The sequence below is a fragment of the Muntiacus reevesi genome, chromosome 5, assembly GCF_963930625.1.
Source record: "Muntiacus reevesi chromosome 5, mMunRee1.1, whole genome shotgun sequence".
NCBI lineage: Eukaryota > Metazoa > Chordata > Mammalia > Artiodactyla > Cervidae > Muntiacus > Muntiacus reevesi.
Window position 1 is genome coordinate 54294343 of NC_089253.1, and position 19606 is coordinate 54313948.

A 19606-nucleotide genomic window follows, 5' to 3' on the forward strand; every position below is an offset into this window, starting at 1 on the left:
GGTATCCCCCTTCCTCCATATTGGTTTCCTGATACTGCTATAACAAATTACCTTGAATCTTGAAACAGTGCATATTTTAAAAACAGTTCTGGAGGCTAGATGTTAAAAATGAGTATTACAGTGCTAAACCAAGGTGTTGGTGGGACTGACTCCTTCTGAAAGTTCCAGGGATAAAGCTGTTCCTTGCCTTTTCCAGATTTTAGAGGTAGCTAGCATTCCTTGACTTGTGATGGCATCACTCTAATTTCTGCTTCAGATGTTGCCTTTTCCCACTCTGTTCTGCTGCCTTACTCTTATAAGAACTCCCTTGATTATACTGCCCACCAAGATAATAGAGTATAACCTCCCTACCTCCAACTCCTTAAACTAATTACACCTGTAAAATCCTTCTTGCCACATAAGGTAACATAGCACAGGTTGTGGGGAATAGGACAGGGACATTTTATGAACCATTATTCTGCCTACCACACACCCCCATTTCTCTCACCTTTGAATTCTTACTTGTCCCTCCCCTGTACTTTTTATTTCAATAAACAGCTTTATCATTCATTTTGAATCCTAGAGCTAACTATTGATTCTCTTCTTTCCCTTACCAGTAATTTTCAGAAATTTGCCAAAATCCAATGCTTGAGCAAATTTTGTTCATTCTATCTCCAATATCCTTCTTAATCATCTACTTTAATCCCAGTCGTGGTTACCACCAAATCTCATCCTGATGATGGTAAAAGCCTCCTTGTTGGTCTCTCCATCCACTATTGCTTTACTCCTATCTAGTCTCTATACTACAGACAAAATTATACTTTTATTTTTTAATTTTTGAACTTCTTATTTTGTATTGAAGTGAAGTGAAGTGAGAGTCGTTCAGCCATGTCTGACTTTTTGCAACCCCATGGACTTGTCCATGGAATTCTCCTGGCCAGAATACTGGAGTGGATAGCCTTTCCCTTCTCCAGGGTATCTTCCCAACCCAGGGATCGAACCCGTGTCTCCCGCATTGCGGGCGGATTCGTTACCAGCTGAACCACAAGGGAAGCAGAATACTGGAGTGGGTAGCCTATCCCTTCTCCAGGAGACCTTCCCGACCCAGGAATCAAACCGGGGTCTCCTGAATTGCAGGCGGATTCTTTACCAGCTGAGCTACCAGGGACATAGCCAATTAGCAAAGTTGTGGTAGTTCCAGGCGAACAGCAAAGGGACTGAGCCATACAAAGGGACCCGATGCATCTCCCATCCAGGCTGTCCCATAATACTGAGCGCAGTTCCATGTTCTATCAGAGTCTTGCTGATTATCCATTTTAAGTATAGCAGTGTGTACAAGTCCATCCCAAACGTCCTAAGAATCCCTTCTCCTGCTCCAACCAGAAGTTCCTTCTCTACGTCTGTGAGTCTCTTTCTGTTTTCTAAGTTCATTTGTATCATTTTTTAGATACCATATATAAGGGGTGTCATATCAGAATCATACTTTTAAAAATGCAAATTTGATTAAGTCACTCTCTTTCAAAAGATCTTTCAATGGCTTGGTGTATCTCAATTCAACAAGAAATTGCTTCTTCATTTTCTGTACACTGTGCATGTTGCCTACAACAGACTCTTCGGCAGAGTGCAGGCATTTCTTTAGCTGACCTACTACCCACGCGGATTCTTGAGAAGGGGAAAAATCGTGCAGGGGTGTATGAAAGCGAAGCTGTGAGAATCCACCGCTTCTGTCCCGAGCTGCCCACCCTCACACGTAGAACACATCAAGGAGATGAAAGCTCTGCCTAATTTTCCTTCTGCACCAGGATCTCTAAGGTGTTCCTTGGGAGCGAGACTTGTTAGAAGCAATGCAAACTCGGAGTAGACAAGACCTCGCTCACCAAGCGGAAGTTGTGGTCAACAGATTTTTGTCGGGAACCTTCGCTGCACTTCTCAAACCCTGGGAGCGGCATCCGGTGTGTGGTCCTTGCCTCCGCTGCACTTTCCCCGACTTCGATTTTCTCCGTGATCGCCTCTGGTTACTTGGGCGCTTGGGACGGATGGGCAATCTCCTCTCCGTGGAAACGGGACCCTCTCCGGCTGCCGTCGCCCGGATCTCCGGCTCGGGAGGAGCACTCCGGGCGGTTCCGGCGCTGCTCGCGCGCCCGGCGGCCGGGGGTGAGGTGCGCGGGCGCGTGTCTCTTTCCAAGGGCTGAGCGCGCGAGAAGGCAGGTCGGCTCTGGGAATCCCCTCGGTTCCGGGCCCCTGGTGGCGCTGCTCCAGTTCCTCTCTTCGCGGGGCTTATGCTGGGCCCCGTGCAGATGATGACCGACTGCCGCACGGAATTCCTTGCGTTTGCCTTATTTGTACAGAGACTGTCTATAGCGCGGGTCATAGGGAAAGAAAAGGGCATTGGGGGATTCGACAGAGGTGAGTTCTAACCTTTGAAACGTGAGGAAAGTTATCTCTTGTGTTTCTTCGTCACCGATCTCTGCACCTCATGGAGTTGCTGCCTAAATAGCATAACGCGTGTCAAAGTTTTAAACATAGTGCCTGCCACTTAATTTCTGTCCTCATTACTTCAGCCCTTTGTACACGAGGGTGTTTGGACAAGCAGTCCCGGGGTGCCAATTATCACCTGCAAAGGGCCTCGCATCTGGTTATATTCACCCCCCACCCCGTTCCGCACCTTAAACCACTGTCATCATTAACATGCCCTTACAGAGCACCTGTGCCAAGACAAATGCCAGGTGCTTGGGCTCAGAAGAGCGAGCGGAGCTGCAGAACCCTCACCAAGTGTAATGACTGCAGGTAGGAGTGGAGAGCAATGTTTACATATTGTCCCAGTTTAGTCGGGTATTTACAACAAAACAAAGCCTATTATAACTGTTATGAAAATTTTGAGGTGGCGTCCTCCCTTCTTTCCTTTCACTTCAAATAGGTAAACAGAGATTAGAACCCTTCTTATTTTTGGCTTCCCTAGAAGTCTTCTGAGTTGGTTCAGCTTCACAGCGACATCTTGGTTGAAGTGACAGTCTTTTTCGTTTTTGTCGAGCCTCTTCTTGACAACTCAGTCTGCTCTTTGTCATCTCTAGGCATTTTGCATTCAATATTTGATCGTGCCTTCCCTTCTAAGAGAGGGAAAAAAGAAGGAAAACTATTTCCGCAGAAATTGTTTAATATTTTATCTCTTTCGACGCCATAGGCTTCCCTGGTGACTCAGTAAACAATCTGCCTGCAATGGGGGATACCCCAGTTCAATCCTTGGGCGGGGAAGACCCTCTGGAGAAGGGAATGGCAACCCACTCCAGTGTTCTTGCCTGGAGAATTAATTCCATGGATAGAGGAGCCTGGTGGGCTACAGTCCATGGGGTTGCAAAGAGTCAGACACGACTGAGCAACTAACACTTACTTAGATGTCATAAAGGAACCTGTCAAGTGAAGAAATGGGATAAAACCTAAAGCTTTATTTTCAGAAGAGAAGCATGCCAAGAAATTTAAGCAATCTGTATTTAGAATTTTTTGTGGACTTTGTGGATACCTGGTCCTCTTCTTATTGAAATGTTGCTATAGCTTGTCTGTGTTAATTAAGTTTACCATTATACTACACTCCCAGACACTATTAATTGCAAAAAAATGTTTCACTAGGATTATTATAATAACTTCAAAATGTGAAACAGCCTAAATTATCTAGCAGTCTACTTGCTAAAGAATTCAGAAAATGATGGTGGAATGCTGACAGTGTACTTTGGAGTTTGTAAGAAATGGAAGAGAGAGCTGTGCCTCCAAGATGTGTGCATAAAGTAGGGTGGCGGGATTTTAGGAAATCTTAACTAAAAGACCAGGGTTCTGGTTTGTCCAGCCTCTGATACTTACTAGCTGGAAACCTTGGACCAACAAGTCAGTAACAGCCCTGATCTCAAGAGTCCACATATATACAATAAACATAATTAATATTCTGCTGAGAGGGTTAGTGTGAAAATCAGATGACTTACTGTATGTGACAGTGTTTCATAACCTGAAAATCCCCACGGGGATCTACAAAACCATGACTAAAAAGTCACACAAGAGTCTGAGGGCCTTGGAGTGATTGAAAAGGGAGAGATCTCAGCTCCAGTGATCTTAGGCAGAGTGGAAGAAGCATGGCTTTAACAACTCTTGAAGAGTGAATCCAAAAAAAAAAAAGATTGTAAAGGATGTTTCATGATTATATTTATTTTATGTAAAAATTAGCATAGCACAAGGCTTGCTAGGACTGTGTTGAAGATAGGGCCGACTCTGGCACCCTCGCTTGGTCCTCAGGTCTCACTGTTACCTTGTGTAAAGATGCAGGTTAGAAAGGAGTTGGCTTTCTATAATTCGTGACTTGTTTCAGTTTACATATGCTCAGATGAGTAGATTTGTGGCTTGTGTTACCTGGTTTTATCTAATATAACTTTCATAATTGGACAAGTAACTCCAACATTTTCCTCTATAGAGATAATGAATAAAATAATTCTAATAGGGCCAACTCAAATAAGCAATTGAGTGGCATGGCTGACCATCCTCTCCACACAGACACTAAGAGGAAGAAATCCTGTTGGTTTAATCATGAAAAGTGATTAAAATTTGACAAAAGTTGACAAAAGTGAAAAAATCTAGAAAGTATTAAGGAGATGAGTTGAAATATAGCTTTACATTCAATATATATTACATAGCATATATAATTATTATATATAGCTTATATAATAATTGTAAATAACTTGCATAATTATTGATATTAATATAATTAAATTATATTAGTATAATTAAACACAGATATAATAGCTTTATTATGTTATATAATACATTATAATTTAGCATCTACTATTAACTTCTTATAGTTTGTATACATAGTTTATATATAACATGTTAATCTATATAATGTATATTATGCATACTAAATATTATATATTATTTAATACCAAACTATACCAAAGTATATGTTATACCATATAGAAAATACAATATATATTATACATTATACCAAAGTATGTGCTGCATAATATTAAATGTTATATAGTACACCAAATGCATAGCATGTAATATACATCATAAAATATATAAATATATTTAAATATAAAATAAATAAAAATGCTTAAGTGCATGCTCTTTTTTTTTTTTTAAATAATAGAATTACTTAAGCAAAACATTTTCAGGTCCCTTTATAAAGAGCAGAATGTGAGGAATGAGGAACAGAGTATACTCTAGGTTCACAGCTCATGTTTGAACAGACATGAAAGAAATAGTGGGTAGTTTGTGCTTATAGTACAGAATGAATCAACCTGCCTCAAATAGGTTTGAATCAGGTGTATTTCAAAGTGGACAGTGACACCCAAGACAAAAATAACAATGAAATGACACTATACACCCACTAGAATGACTTAAATTTTAAAAATTGACTATACCAAGTATTAGCTATAAGGCAAGCTGCAGTTATCAAACATTCTTCATTGTTAAAAGGGTACAACCACTTTGGAAACAAAATTTTGACAGTTTCTTAAAATGTTAAACACACACGTATCTAAGTATTTTACACCTAGGTATTTACTCAAGAGAAATGAAAGCATATGTTCACATAAAGACTTGTTCATGAATTTTTATAGTGGCTTTATCTGTAATAGCCAATAACTAGAAACAACACACATGTCCTTCAACAGCTAAAAGGGTAAACTAAGTTAAGGTGTATTTTTACAACTGAATGTTACTCAGTAAACAAACAAAACCACTTAAATTTTTATGTATAACAATCCAGATGATTCACACAATATTTATGCTTTGTGAAAACTAGATAAAAATAAAAAGTACAAACTGAGTAATTCAGTTTATCCAAAATTCTAGAAGTCAGATCAACTTGTGTAACAGGAAGCAAGTTGGAGTTTGCCTAGAGAAGGAGATAAAGAGATGAATGGATTACAAAGAAACATTAGGACACTGTAGATAGATACTGTGATGGAAAAGTTTGTTGTCTTGACTGTGGTGACCATTTCATGGTGTATACATATGTCGAGTCATCAAATTGTATGATTACTGTATGTAATATAGCTTAATGCATGTTTGCATGCATGCTAAGTTGCATCAGTCATGTCTGACTCTTTTTGACCCCATGGGCTGTAGCCCACCAGACTTCTCTGTCCATGGGATTTTCCAGGCCAGAATACTGAAGTGGGTTGCCACACCCTTCTCCAGGGGATCTTCCCAACCCAGGGATTGAACCTGCATCTCTTTTGTCTTCTGTATTGGCAGACAGGTTCTTTACCACTAGCGCCACCTGGGAAGCCCAATATATATTAATAAAGCTATAAAAAATTTTTTTTAAACTATGGTAGATGTTGAGTTTATAGTTTATATTAATATGTTTGTTGTAGGAACAAGCCATAATTTGAGGGATGGGCAATGAAGAAGGGAAAAGAAACTAAATCAAACTTTCTCAGGTTCATATATTCCTTTTTATTTGGGATATTATCCAAATTTTCAGGCTTCCCTGATAGCTCAGTTGGTAAAGAATCTGCCTTCAATGCAGGAAACCCCAATTTGATTCTTGGTCATGAAGATCCAATGGAGAAGGGATAGGCTACCCACTCCAGTGTTCTTGGGCTTCCCTGATGGCTCAGCTGATAAAGAATCTGCTTACAATGTGGGATACCTGGGTTGATCACTGGGTTGGGAAGAGGCCCTGGAGAAGGAAAAGGCTGGACACTCCAGTATTCTGGCCTGGAGAACTCCAGGACTGTATAGTCCATGGAGTTGTAAAGAGCTGGACATGACTGAGTGACTTTCGCTTTCACTTCATCCAAATTTTCATTTTTAGTTATTACACATGCTATACCAGAACTCAGGTATGGGTTTTAGGTAATGAAAATAAAGGTCATAGCAAACACCCTCTTCCAAAACACAAGAGAAGACTCTACACATGGACATCACCACATGGTCAACAACAAAATCAGATTGATTATATCCTTTGCAGCCAAAGATGGAGAAGCTCTATACAGTCAGCAAAAACAAGACTGGGAGCTCACTGTGGCTCAGATCATGAACTCCTTATTGCCAAATTCAGACTTAAATTGAGGAAAGTGGGGAAAACCACTAGACCATTCAGGTATGACCTAAATCAAATCCCTTATGACTATACAGTGGAAGTGAGAAATAGATTTAAGGGACTAGATCTGATAGAGTATGTGATGGAGTTTTGTGACATTGTACAGGAGACAGGGAGCAAAAGCATCCTGAAGAAAAAGAAATGCAAAACAGCAAAATGCTTGTCTGAGGAGGCCTTACAAATAGCTGTAAAAAGGAGAGAGGCGAAAGGCAAAGGAGAAAAGGAAAGATATACCCATTTGAATGCAGAGTTCCAAAGAATAGCAAGGAGAGATAAGAAAGCCTTCCTCAGCGATCCATGCAAAGAAATAGAGGAAAACAATAGAATGGGAAAGACTAGAGATCTCTTAAAGAAAATTAGATACCAAGGGAACATTTCTTGCAAAGATAGGCTCAATAAAGGACAGAAATGGTATGGATATAATAGAAGCAGAAGATATTAAGAAGAGGTGGCAAGAATACACAGAAGAAGTGTACAAAAAACATCTTCACAACCCAGATAATCATGAAGGTGTGATCACTCACACCCACCTAGAGCCAGACATCCTGGAATGTGAAGTCAAGTGGGCCTTAGAAAACATCACTATGAACAAAACTAGTGGAGGTGATGAAATTCCAGTTGAGCTATTTCAAATCCTGAAAGATGATGCTGTGAAAGTGCTGCACTTAATATGCCAGCAAATTTGAAATGGTCAGCACTGGCCACAGGACTGGAAAAGGTCCGTTTTCATTCCAATCCCTAAGAAAGGCAATCCCAAAGAATGCTCAAACTACTGCACAATTGCACTCATCTCACACGCTAGTACAATAATGCTCAAAATTTTCCAAGCCAGTCTTCAGCAATATGTGAACTGTGAACTTCCAGATGTTCAAGGTAGTTTTAGAAAAGGCAGAGGAACCAGAGATCAAATTGCCAATATCCGCTGGATCATTGAAAAACTAAGAGAGTTCCAGAAAAACATCTATTTCTGCTTTAGTGACTATGCCAAAGCCTTTGACTGTGTGAATCACAATAATCTGTGGAAAATTCTTCAAGAGATGAGAATACCAGAGCACCTGACTTGCCTCTTGAGAAACCTGTATGCAGGTCAGGAAGCAACAGTTAGAACTGGACATGGACCAACAGACTGGTTCCCAATAGGAAAAGGAGTACATCAAGGCTGTATATTGTCACCCTACTTGTTTAACTTATATGCAGAGTAAATCATGAGAAATGCTGGGCTGGAGGAAGCACAAGCTGGAATCAAGATTGCCAGGAGAAATATCAATAACCTCAGATATGCAGATGACACCACCCTTATGGCAGAAAGTGAAGAAGAACTAAAAAGCCTCTTGATGAAAGTGAAAGAGGAGAGTGAAAAAGTGACTTAAAGCTCAACATTCAGAAAACTAAGATCATGTTATCACTTCATGACAAATAGATGAAGAAACAGTGGAAAAGGTGGCTGACTTTTTCTGGGTTCCAAAATCACTGTGGATGGTTTTTGCAGCCATGAAATTAAAAGACGCTTGCTCCTTGGAAGGAGAGTTATGACCAAACTAGATAGCAGATTAAAAAGCAGAGACATTACTTTGCCAACAAAGTTCGTCTGGTCAAGGCTATGGTTTTCCAGTCGTCATGTATGGATGTGAGAGTTGGACTATAAAAAAAAGCTGATCACCGAAGAATTGATGCTTTTGAACTGTGGTGTTGGAGAAGACTCTTGAGAGTCCCTTGGTCTGCAAAAAGATCCAACCAGTTCATCCTAAAGGAGATCAGCCCTGGGTGTTCATTGGAAGGACTGTTGCTGAAGCTGAGACTCCAATACTTTGGCCACCTCATGTGAAGAACTGACTCATTTGAAAAGACCCTGATGCTGGGAAAGATTGAGGGCAGGAGGAGAAGGGGATGACAGAGGATGAGGTGGTTGGATAGTATCACCAACACAATGGACATGGGTTTGGGTGGACTCTGGGAGTTGGTGATAGACAGGGAGGCCTGGTGTGCTGTGGTTCATGGGGTCGCAAATAGTTGGACATGACTGAGCACTGAACTGAACTGAAAGGAAAGGCATGCCATTCCAAGAATAGTTCATTACATTTGCTTTGTTGTTTTATTTATTTATTTTTACTTTTCTTATTAATTTTATTTATTTTTTAAAAATTATTTATTTATTTTACTTTACAACATTGTATTGGTTTTGCCATACATTGACTTGAATCCACCATGGGTGTACATGTGTTCCCCATCCTGAACCCCCCTCCCACCTCCCTCTCCATTCCATCCCTCTGGTTCGTCCCAGTGCACCAGCCCCGAGCATCCTGTATCATGCACCGAATAACTGGTGATTCATTTCACATATATAATTTACAAGTTTCATTACAAGTGCCATTCTCCCATATCATCCCATCCTCGCCCTCTCCCACAGAATCCAAAAGACTGTTCAATACATCTGTGTCTCTCTTGCTGTCTCGCATACAGGGTTATCGTTACCATCTTTCTAAATTCCATATGTATGCGTTAATATACTATATTGGTATTTTTCTTTCTGGCTTACTTCACTCTGTATAATAGGCTCCAGTTTTATCCACCTCATTAGAACTGATTCAAATGTATTCTTTTTAATGGCTGAGTAATATTCCATTGTGTATTGCTTTAATGTTTTAGATCTCTGTCTTCTTGTGAGCTTTTCTGTGACATTCAGCCTCTCCTAGTAAACTTTTGGCACCAGAACCTCCACTTGGAATCTCTTCCCTTGTCCAGAACCAATGGATGAGGTCACTATCAAAATTACATTCATCCTACATACAACTAGAGAAAAGGTGAAGGCATCATATTTGAAGTCACATGAGTTGCTTTTTAGTTTTTGGTAGTTTTGGTAGTTTTTTCCTGTTTGTCACAGTGGTTCTCAAAGTGCTGTTATCTATCAAAATCACCTGGGAAGCTTTTTAAAAAGATAGTTTCTTGGGCCATTACCCACACCTACTGAATCACAGCTTTTAGGGATATAGCCTGATTTCTTGACCTTTTTTAAGTTTTTTGAGGTAATTTGTCATTCATCTATTCTTTGCAGTGAATATGTACTGACTGCTTATAACTGAGTGCTAGATCAAATATCATGGAGTTTCTTGCCTTTATTATATGCATGTCTAATATCTATTGAGAGACATAGATATGTTTAAAAGCATATAAACCTAAAAAAACAACTTAAATGATATAAAAGGAAAAGGAAAGGGTCTAATTAGAAATTATTATGTGATGGGGCAGAGGGAAATAGCTCAGATTTGAAATCCCTGGGAGGGTCAGGGAAGGCTTCAATAAGGAAGCAGCATTTTAGTTTATTTTGGAATGTGTTATCTTGTGTTGGGGCATAGCTGATTAACAATGTTGTCATAGTTTCAGGTGAATAGCAAAGGGACTCAACCATATATAAGGGAGCAGCATTTTAGCAGACATCTGGAAGAAGAGTGAAAGTTACAGTGAAGATCAAAGCAATCACATGGAGGGAATAAAGAACAAATAAATAACAAATAAATAACAAAATAAAGAACAAAAAGACAAGACAAAGAGCAAATATCTTAAAGAAGAGGTAAAAGGGTTTTGATGGGAAGGATTATAGCTCAGTCAGAGGACTAAGATGATACAAGATGAAGAAAGAAACATGGACAAGGACACTCTAGCTTAACAGCTGCTATTTAATAAAGAGAATGTGTAGTAATAGATATAAAACTGTCTAATATTAGAAAAAGATAAGTAAGAAATGTGTGCTTTCTTGGCTCACCATCCTTTGCTCAGATAGGATACACAGATTAAATCCCTTAATTTTGATAAAAGCCATTAAATAGGAAAAAATGTATCATAGCAACTATGCAGACCTAATGGCTAGTTCAATCCAATTTCTTCAGGAAGTCTCATGTTTGTCAGTGGTTTGGTGGGAACCATGAAAGAACTAATGGGTTTCAAAGATTAAATCTTAGGCTGAATCTAGAACACACTCATTCAGGAGAACTCTGATCGCTGGTCACCAAGGTCCTTCAGGACTTTTCCAAGGTAAGTTTATCCTAAATTACCTCTGTACATGTAGGCAGAAAATATACTCTTGGAAGCAAAGTGAGCATGCCCATTTTGCAGGAAATATCTTGTTAGCATTTTCCTTTTTCAATAGATTAACTATAACAACAACTTACCAAGTATCTTCCATATCTAAGATACTACTAAATGCTTTGCATCTTTGACTTTTCCAGAAAAATTACTAGGTAAATACTATCATCACTATGATGAAGATGAAACTCAGGCTCAGAGAAATTTAAGCAGCTCATCTGAGACCTCAGCTAGTAAGTAGAAGACATTGGGTTCCAGGCCAAGTCTCTACAAATTCAAACCTTTTAATACCATGTGCCATTATCTTTTGTATTGGTTTCTTATTGCTGCTATAAAATGAGTTACCACAAACTCAGTGGCTTAAAACAACAGAAATTTATTCTCTTACAGTTCTGGAGGTCAAAATCTACAATGGGTCCATAGCATTGTGTTCTTTCTAGATGCTCAAGAGGAGTTTAGGTTTCTTTGCTCTTTTTTATCTTCCAGAGGCAGCCTACATCCTTTGGCTCATGGCCCCCTTTCTCTACGTTTGAAGTCAGTAGTGTCCCGTCTTCATATCTTCTGTCTTCTTGATGCTTCGCTTCCTTCATATAAAGACTTTTGTGAGTAAATTTAAGACCCATCCAAATAATCTAGGATGATCTTCCCATTTTAAGGTTTTTAAGTGAGTCACATCTTCAAAGCACTGTTGCCATAGTAGGTAATGTTCACAGTTTTCAAGGATTAGGACATGGATATCTTTGGGAGCTCATTATCTGGCCTACTGCATATTTCCACACAGATTTTCAAACTCTTAGCTGAGGGAGTCCATTCCCATTAGAGCCCAGGTTAGCAGAAAGTGGTAACAGTCTAGTAAACAGCCTGTGTTGTGTACATTGATTATGACTAGAGTTAGTTTAAAATGTATGTAGAATTTAAATACATGATAATGATAGCACAAAAGACAGGAGGGAAGTAAATGAAGTTAACATTTTCTGTGGTTCTTGCATTGTTGGGGAAGTTATAACTGTTAATTACCTTTCCTATGTTCAGGATGCACATTACCTTTAAATAACATTAAAATTAAATTATTATTATATTAATAATTTAATAATAAAGAGAAATGAGTAAAATAATAAATATAATTGATAACAAGAAGGCAACAGAGAAGAAAATAATGAATATAGAAACATAGGACAAATTAAAAACACATAGTAAAATGATTACTAGAATCCCAAATATATCAATAATTATATTAAATACAAACAGACAATTCCATTTTAAAGATGAAGATTGTCATAGTACTGCATTTCCAAAACTGTGGACTGAGGTGCCATGGAGGCCTTTATAAATTCACAAGGGACCTATGGAATATTTTAAATGTTCAGTGGAAGCACAGCAATATTTTATATCTCTCACATATTTTGCAAATTGCTAGCTCAGAGTAGCTCCCAGTTATGTTGGATTGCAGTAAGTTCTATTTGATGACATCAAATCTTTGCAAAACTGGATTTTCAGCAATGACTGTGATAAAGAAAAAGTACCAAGTGAAAGTTAATCTGGAATCAGAAATTAAGTGGTGGTTTGCAATCTGATTTCAAGGTTTGCCAAGCTGAGCAATTAAGAATTATGGTGGACACAAGACTTACTGAACTGTTTGGGCCTAGTTATTTAGTAAATAAACTGTTAAGTATTTTTCTTTTGGCTAGGCATGACGTGAAAAAATTACTAAGACTCTAAGAGCACTGTGAACTTAATAAGTTTGGGGACTCTATCATAATTAGAAACTATAGAATAGCATTGACACATGTATATTGCCATATGTAAAGTAGATGACTGGTGTGAGTGCGATGTGTGAAGCACAGCACACAAAGTCGGATGTATGGTGCTCTGGGACAACCCAGAGCGGGAGAGGGTAGGGAGGGAGGGGGAAAGGGGGTCAGGATGGCGGGACTCATGGGCACCCGGGGGTGATTCAAGTCGATGGATGGCAAAAACCAGCACAGTATTGTAAATAAATTATCCTCCAATTAAAATAAGTAAGTTACTTATAAAACAAAAAACTATAGGGAATTCCCTGGTAGTCCAGTGGTTAGGACTCTGTGCTTTCACTGCCTGGGCCCATGTTCAACTCCTGGCTGAGGAACTAAGATCCCACAAGGCAGGCCAAGCAGACTGCCTAAATAAATAAAAATAAAAAACTATTTGTTTCATACAAAACAAGTAATATACATGTTCACAGACAATGAAAGTGAAAGTTGCTCATTCGTGTCCGACTCTTTGCAACCCCATGGACTATACAGTCTATGGAATTCTTCAGGTCAGAACACTAGAGTGGGTAGCCTTTCCCTTCTGCAGGGGATCTTCCCAATCCTGGAATCGAACCCAGGTCTTCCACATTGCAAGAGGAGTCTTTACCAGCTGAGACACAAGAGAAGCCTCAGAGATAGAATGAATGAATATAAAAAGACGGAAAAACATGCTATGCAAAAATGAACCCAAAGAAAGCTGATTTGACCAATGTGGTGTTATGACAATCTTCATCTTTGAATTATCATTCTGTGCTTTTATTTAAAATAGTGATAGTAACTTCCCTGGAGGTCCAGTGGTTAAGACTTGACCTTCCAATGCATAGATGTGAGTTTAATTCTTGGTTAGCAAGCTAATATTCCACAAGTCACATGGCCAAAAAACCAAAACATAAAACAGAAGCAGTTCAGTTCAGTTCAGTCTCTCAGTCATGTCCAACTCTTTGTGACCCCGTGGACTACAGCATGCCAGGCTTCCCTGTCTATCATGGACCCCTGGAGCTTGCTTAAACTCATGTCCATCGAGTTGGTGATGCCATCCAACCACCTCATCCTCTGTCATACTCTTCTCCTCCTGCCTTCAATCTTTCCCAGCACCAGGGTCTTTTCCAAGGAGTCAGTTCTTCACATCAGGTGGCCAAAGTATTGGAGCTTCAGCTTCAGCATCAGTCCTTCCAGTGAATATTCAGGACTGACTTCTTTTAGGATGGACTGGTTGGATCTCCTTGCAGTCCAAGGGACTCTCAAGCGTCTTCTCCAACACCAGAGTTCAAAAGCATCAATTCTTTGGTGTTCAGCTTTCTTTATAGTTCAATTCTCAAATTCACAGATGACTACTGGAAAAACCATAGCTTTGACTAGACAGACCTTTGTTGGCAAAGTGATGTTTCTCCTTTTTTAATATGCTGTCTAGGTTGGCCATAGCTTTCCTTCCAAGGAGCAAGCGCTTTTTAATTTCATGGCTGCAGTCACCATCTGCAGTGATTTTGGAGCCCCCCAAAATAAAGTCTGTCACCGTTTCTACTGTTTCCCCATCTATTTGCGATGAAGTGGTGGGACCAGATGCCATGATCTTTGTTCTGAATGTTGAGTTTTAAGCCAACTTTTTCACTCTCCTCTTTCAATTTCATCAAAAGGCTCTTTAGTTTTTCTTCACTTTCTGCGATAAGGGTGGTGTCATCTGTGTATCAGGTTATTGATACTTCTCCTGGAAGTCTTGATTTCAGCTTGTGCTTCCTCCAGCCCAGTGTTTCGCATGATGTATTCTGCATATAAGTTAAATAAGCAGGGTAACAATATACAGTCTTAATGTACTCCTTTCTCAATTTGGAACCAATCTGTTGTTCCATGTCCGGTTCTAACTGTTGCTTCTTGATCTGCATACAGGTTTCTCAAGAGGCAGGTAAGGTGGTCAGGGATTCCCATCTCTTGAAGAATATTCCACAGTTTGTTGTGATCTACACAGTCAAAGGCTTTGGCATAATCAATAAAGCAGAAGTAGATGTTTTTCTGGTATTTTGTTGCTTTTTTGATGATCCAATGGATCCATTGAAAACAGAAGTGATGTTGTAACAAATTCCATAAAGATTTTAATAATAGTGCACATTAGAAAAACAAAACAAAAATTATAGGTATGTTGTTGTTCAGTCACCAAGTCATGTCTTACTTTTTGTGACCCCATGGACTGCAGCATACCAGGCCTCCCTGTACCTCACCATCTCCCTCAGTTTACTGAGGATTAAGTCTGTAAACTTGTTATTTGTTTGTTATTTGCCTTACAAGTAAAGTAGAGAAAATATAATTTGAGGCAAGATTTATTACTAGAGATAAAGAGAGATATGTTCTAATAATAAAAGAGTCTATCTACTAGGGAATATAATTTTAAAATATATAAAGGTACATAAGTATGCCTAAATAAAAATGTTAAAATATGTATAGTAAAAAAAGAGCAGAGTTAGAAAAATAAGACAAATGTACAATAGACAGAACATTATCTGGTAGAATAAGCAGACCCCCACAAATCAGTACGTATCCAGAAGATTTAAACAAATATGATTTTGCCTCACTGATACACCTAGAGCACTGCACCCGTTATCACAGACACACATTTTTTATAAATATATACACATACAGTTGTCTCAGTTGATCATATACTAAGCCACAAAACAAACTCAATTAACCTCAAAGCTTGGTAATAAATATATAGCCAAAGACATTTCCTCAAATGTGTGTAAATTCTACAAAACTATTCTAAGTAAACCATGGGTCAGTGAGGAAACAATGGTCATCATCAAATGTTTAAAGTGAAGAAAAGCACATTATAACTCATGGAACACTGTTATACTGTTAAAAATACTGCTTTCTTTTTTTTTTTAGAAACTATGAACAGCTGAAAATTTAAAAAATTATAAGTAATTATCTCTGGCTTCCCAGGTGGCTCAGTGTTAAAGAATCTCCCTGCCAATGCAGGAGATGCTGAGAGTTCAGTCCTTGGGTTGGGAAGATCCCCTGGCAAGGAAATAGTAACCTATGCCAGTATTCTTTGTGGAAGATTCCATGGACAGAGGAGCCTGAGGGACTCCAGTGCCTGGGGTCACAAGAGTCGGACATGCCTGAGTGACAGAGCACATGCACACACACACACACGCACACATACATGAGGTTTTAAGGTATAGTAACCGAGTCCAATATTTAAAATATGCATTAAAATATTACTTCATATTTGTTGAGTTTTGTGTACAAACCAAGTGCTAAAATTTCTTTGTGCTGAATAATTCACTTGGCAACAAACTTTCAACAGTGGTTACTGCTACATCTATGAAACACATTGGAGAGAAAAAAGAGAAGTTATACTAGAAGTTTCTCCACTAACTTTGATGTCAATGTGGTCTTTCTCTCTGGGTCAATGCAAAGCCCCAGTGGAGCTTCCATTCACCATACAGTGCTGATGGACAAAGATGAGTTTCCTGTTGGGACAACTTTGAAGTATAAATGCCGCCTTGGTGATTATGGAAATGTTCTCTATCACCTGTCTACAAAACTTTATCTGGTCAAGCCCTGAAAACAACTGTATACATAACAATGTATATAGGGATTTCCTTTATCTCTATCTGGATTGAAAACTGCTCTGTATTAGTCAATAATCCTTAAGATCTGATCAACTGTTCAAATCTTGAAACGTAGACACAAGTCTTGGTAACTTTGCCTAAAGTATAACAGATGTAAGATTTATTTTTGTAGGTTATATCTTCCTACTGTTTGAGTTCCTACCATGTTCAATACAAACTCATTTCATGGGAAATGACCATCAGAAGGCATGACAGGGAAAATTTGCTAGGGGACGTCCCATTTATACAACTGAAACTAAGTAATGAATGACTCAGGAAAGGAAAGAAAAGTGTAGGTGGGGAGAGAATCCCAAACTTCAAGTCTTTTTATTTACACTGGTTGAATTACAGAGTAAGCATTTTAGTAATAAACAAAGTTTACTTTTTTTTTTTTTTTTTTTGACAGGCAAAAAATATGAGGATGAGACAGATCTGGAAGTGAGGTCTTTTGGAAAATGATGCTTGGTAGGCACCTGATTCTGAGGCAGTCTTGTGAGTTTCCCAAGGTAACAAATCTGTGGAACTATAAATGCCTTTCAGTAATCTATGGCCAGGTTGAGACCTTATGTATTAATAGAAGTTCAGAGTATTTTATACCCAAGTTCCCATGTTCTGCTTCTTTCCCATAGGTAAATCATGTGGATCTTTTCTAGAGCTCATAAATGGCAAAATGAAGATCAACAAAGACACTCGGTTTGGATCAACTTTTAATTATTTTTGTAATAAAGGATGAGTTGGCAGTAACATTGTTTGGGATAACAGTTCTAGAACTGTAACAGTAGTCTTTAAATAATAGTCTCAGAGTCAAACTACTTATTCATTCAAAATATAACTTTAAGTTTTCTAAGTAGAGATGGTGACTTGAACCCAGGCATTTAACTACCCTTGTAATGACTAAACAAATATTTGAAAAAAATAGGAAAAAGCCGTATCCAAGATAGAAATTGGAGGGGTGAATGTAGTCTTTTCATACTAAATTAATGTACCTAAAGCAGAGTGAAATATTCACTAGATGAGATGGACGAGGCTTCTAAAAATGCAAATGAAACAAGCATACATACATTCTTAAAGCAATAAGATTTAGAAATGTTGGAATCAGGAAAAAGTAGGAAAAGCCTCTTTATTTGGGATGATGGAGTAGATGTGGTGGATGGGCAAATCTTAATTGTTATAGAACCCCTACAAAAGTGTACACTATGCAGGTATCTTGCAGCGGACATACTCTTGGCTTATTGTTGTGGGAGACAACCAATTTAGGAAAGAGAAGGAAGACCTTATATCTTAAGTTCTGGTCTGCTTTTATTACTTATTGCTTACTTACAATACATACACAATAACACAAGTGAAACATAAAAATAGTAATAAAATGAAATGAATTTCAGTGCATATGCCACTAACCTTAAAAACATCACTAGTCCCTTTGATTACTAAGTACTTGAGTACTAAGGAAAAAATGAAAGATATACCCAGTTGAATGCAGAGTTCCAAAGAATAGCAAGAAGAGATAAGAAAGTCAGTCTTGGTGATCAATGAAAAGAAATGGAAGAAAGTAATAAAATGGGAAATACTAGAGAGCTCTTCAAGAAAATTAGAAATATGAGGGGAACATTTCACACAAAGATGGGCTCAATAAAGGACAGAAATGGTATGGGCCTAACAGAAGCAGAAGATATTAAGAGGTGGCAATAATACACAGAAGAACTGTACAAAAAAGATATGAATGACCCAGATAAGCATGATGGTGTGATCACTCACCTAGACCCAGACATCTTGGAATGCAAAGTCAAGTGGACCTTAGGAAGCATCACTATAAACAAAGCTAGTGGAGGTGATGGAATTCCAGTTGAGCTATTTCAAATCCTAAAAGATGATGCTCTGAAAGTGCAGCCCTCAATATGTCAGCAAATTTGGAGAACTCAACAGTGGCTGCACGACAAGAAAAGGCCAGTTTTCATTTCAATCCCAAAGAAAGGCAATGGCAAAGAATGCTCAAACTACTACACAATCACACTCATCTCACACGCTTGTAAAGTAATGCTCAAAATTCTCCAAGACAGGCTTCAACAATACGTGAACTATGAACTTACAGATGTTCAAGCTGGATTTAGAAAAGGCAGAGGAACCAGAGATCAAATTGTCAACAACTGCTGGATCATTGAAAAAGAGAGTTCCAGAAAAATAGCTACTTTGGCTTTATTGACTACATCAAAACATTTGATTGTGTGGATCACAATAAACTATGGAAAATTCTTCAAGAGATGGGAATACCAGGCCACCTTACCTCCCTTATGAGAAGTCTGTATGCAGGTCAAGAAGGAACAGTTAGAACTGGGCGTGGAACAATGGACTGGTTCCAAATCGGGAAAGGAGTACATCAAGGCTGTATATTGTCACCCTGCTTATTTAACTTCTGTGCAGAGTACATCATGCGAAATGCTGGGCTGGATGAAGCACAAGTGGAATCAAGATTGCCAGGAGAAATATCAATAACTTCAGATATGCAAATGACACCACCCTTATGGCAAAAAATGAACTAAAGAGCCTCTTGATGAAAGTGAAAAAGGAGAGTGAAGTTCAGTTCAGTTCAGTCTCTCAGTCATGTCCGACTCTTTGCGTCCCCCTGGACGGCAGCACTGCCAGGCTTCCCTGTCTATCACCAACTCCCGGAGTTTACTCAAACTCATGTCCATTGAGTTGGTAATGACATCCAACCATCTCGTCCTCTGCTGCCTCCTTCTCCTCCCGCCCTCAATCTCTCCCAGCATCAGGATCTTTTCAGATGAGTCAGTTCTTCTCATCAGGTGGCCAAAGTATTGGAGTTTCAGCTTCAGCATCAGTCCTTCCAATGAATATTCAGGACTAATTTCCTTTAGGATGGACTGACTGGATCTCCTTGCAGTCCAAGGGACTCTCAAAAGTCTTCTCCAACACCACAGTTCAAAAGCATCAATTCTTCGGTGCTCAGCTTTCTTTACAGTCCAACCCTCACATCCATACATGACTACCGGAAAAACCAAAGCTTCAACTAGACGGACTTTTGTTGGCAAAGTAATGTCTTT

The 19606-nt window shown here is 38.9% G+C and overlaps 1 pseudogene; it reads left to right on the forward strand.

Moving 5' to 3' along the window:
- Positions 1-2667: 2667 nt before the first annotated feature.
- The window catches only part of LOC136169336 (complement component receptor 1-like protein), a 48001-nt pseudogene continuing 31062 nt past the window's right edge, over positions 2668-19606 (forward strand).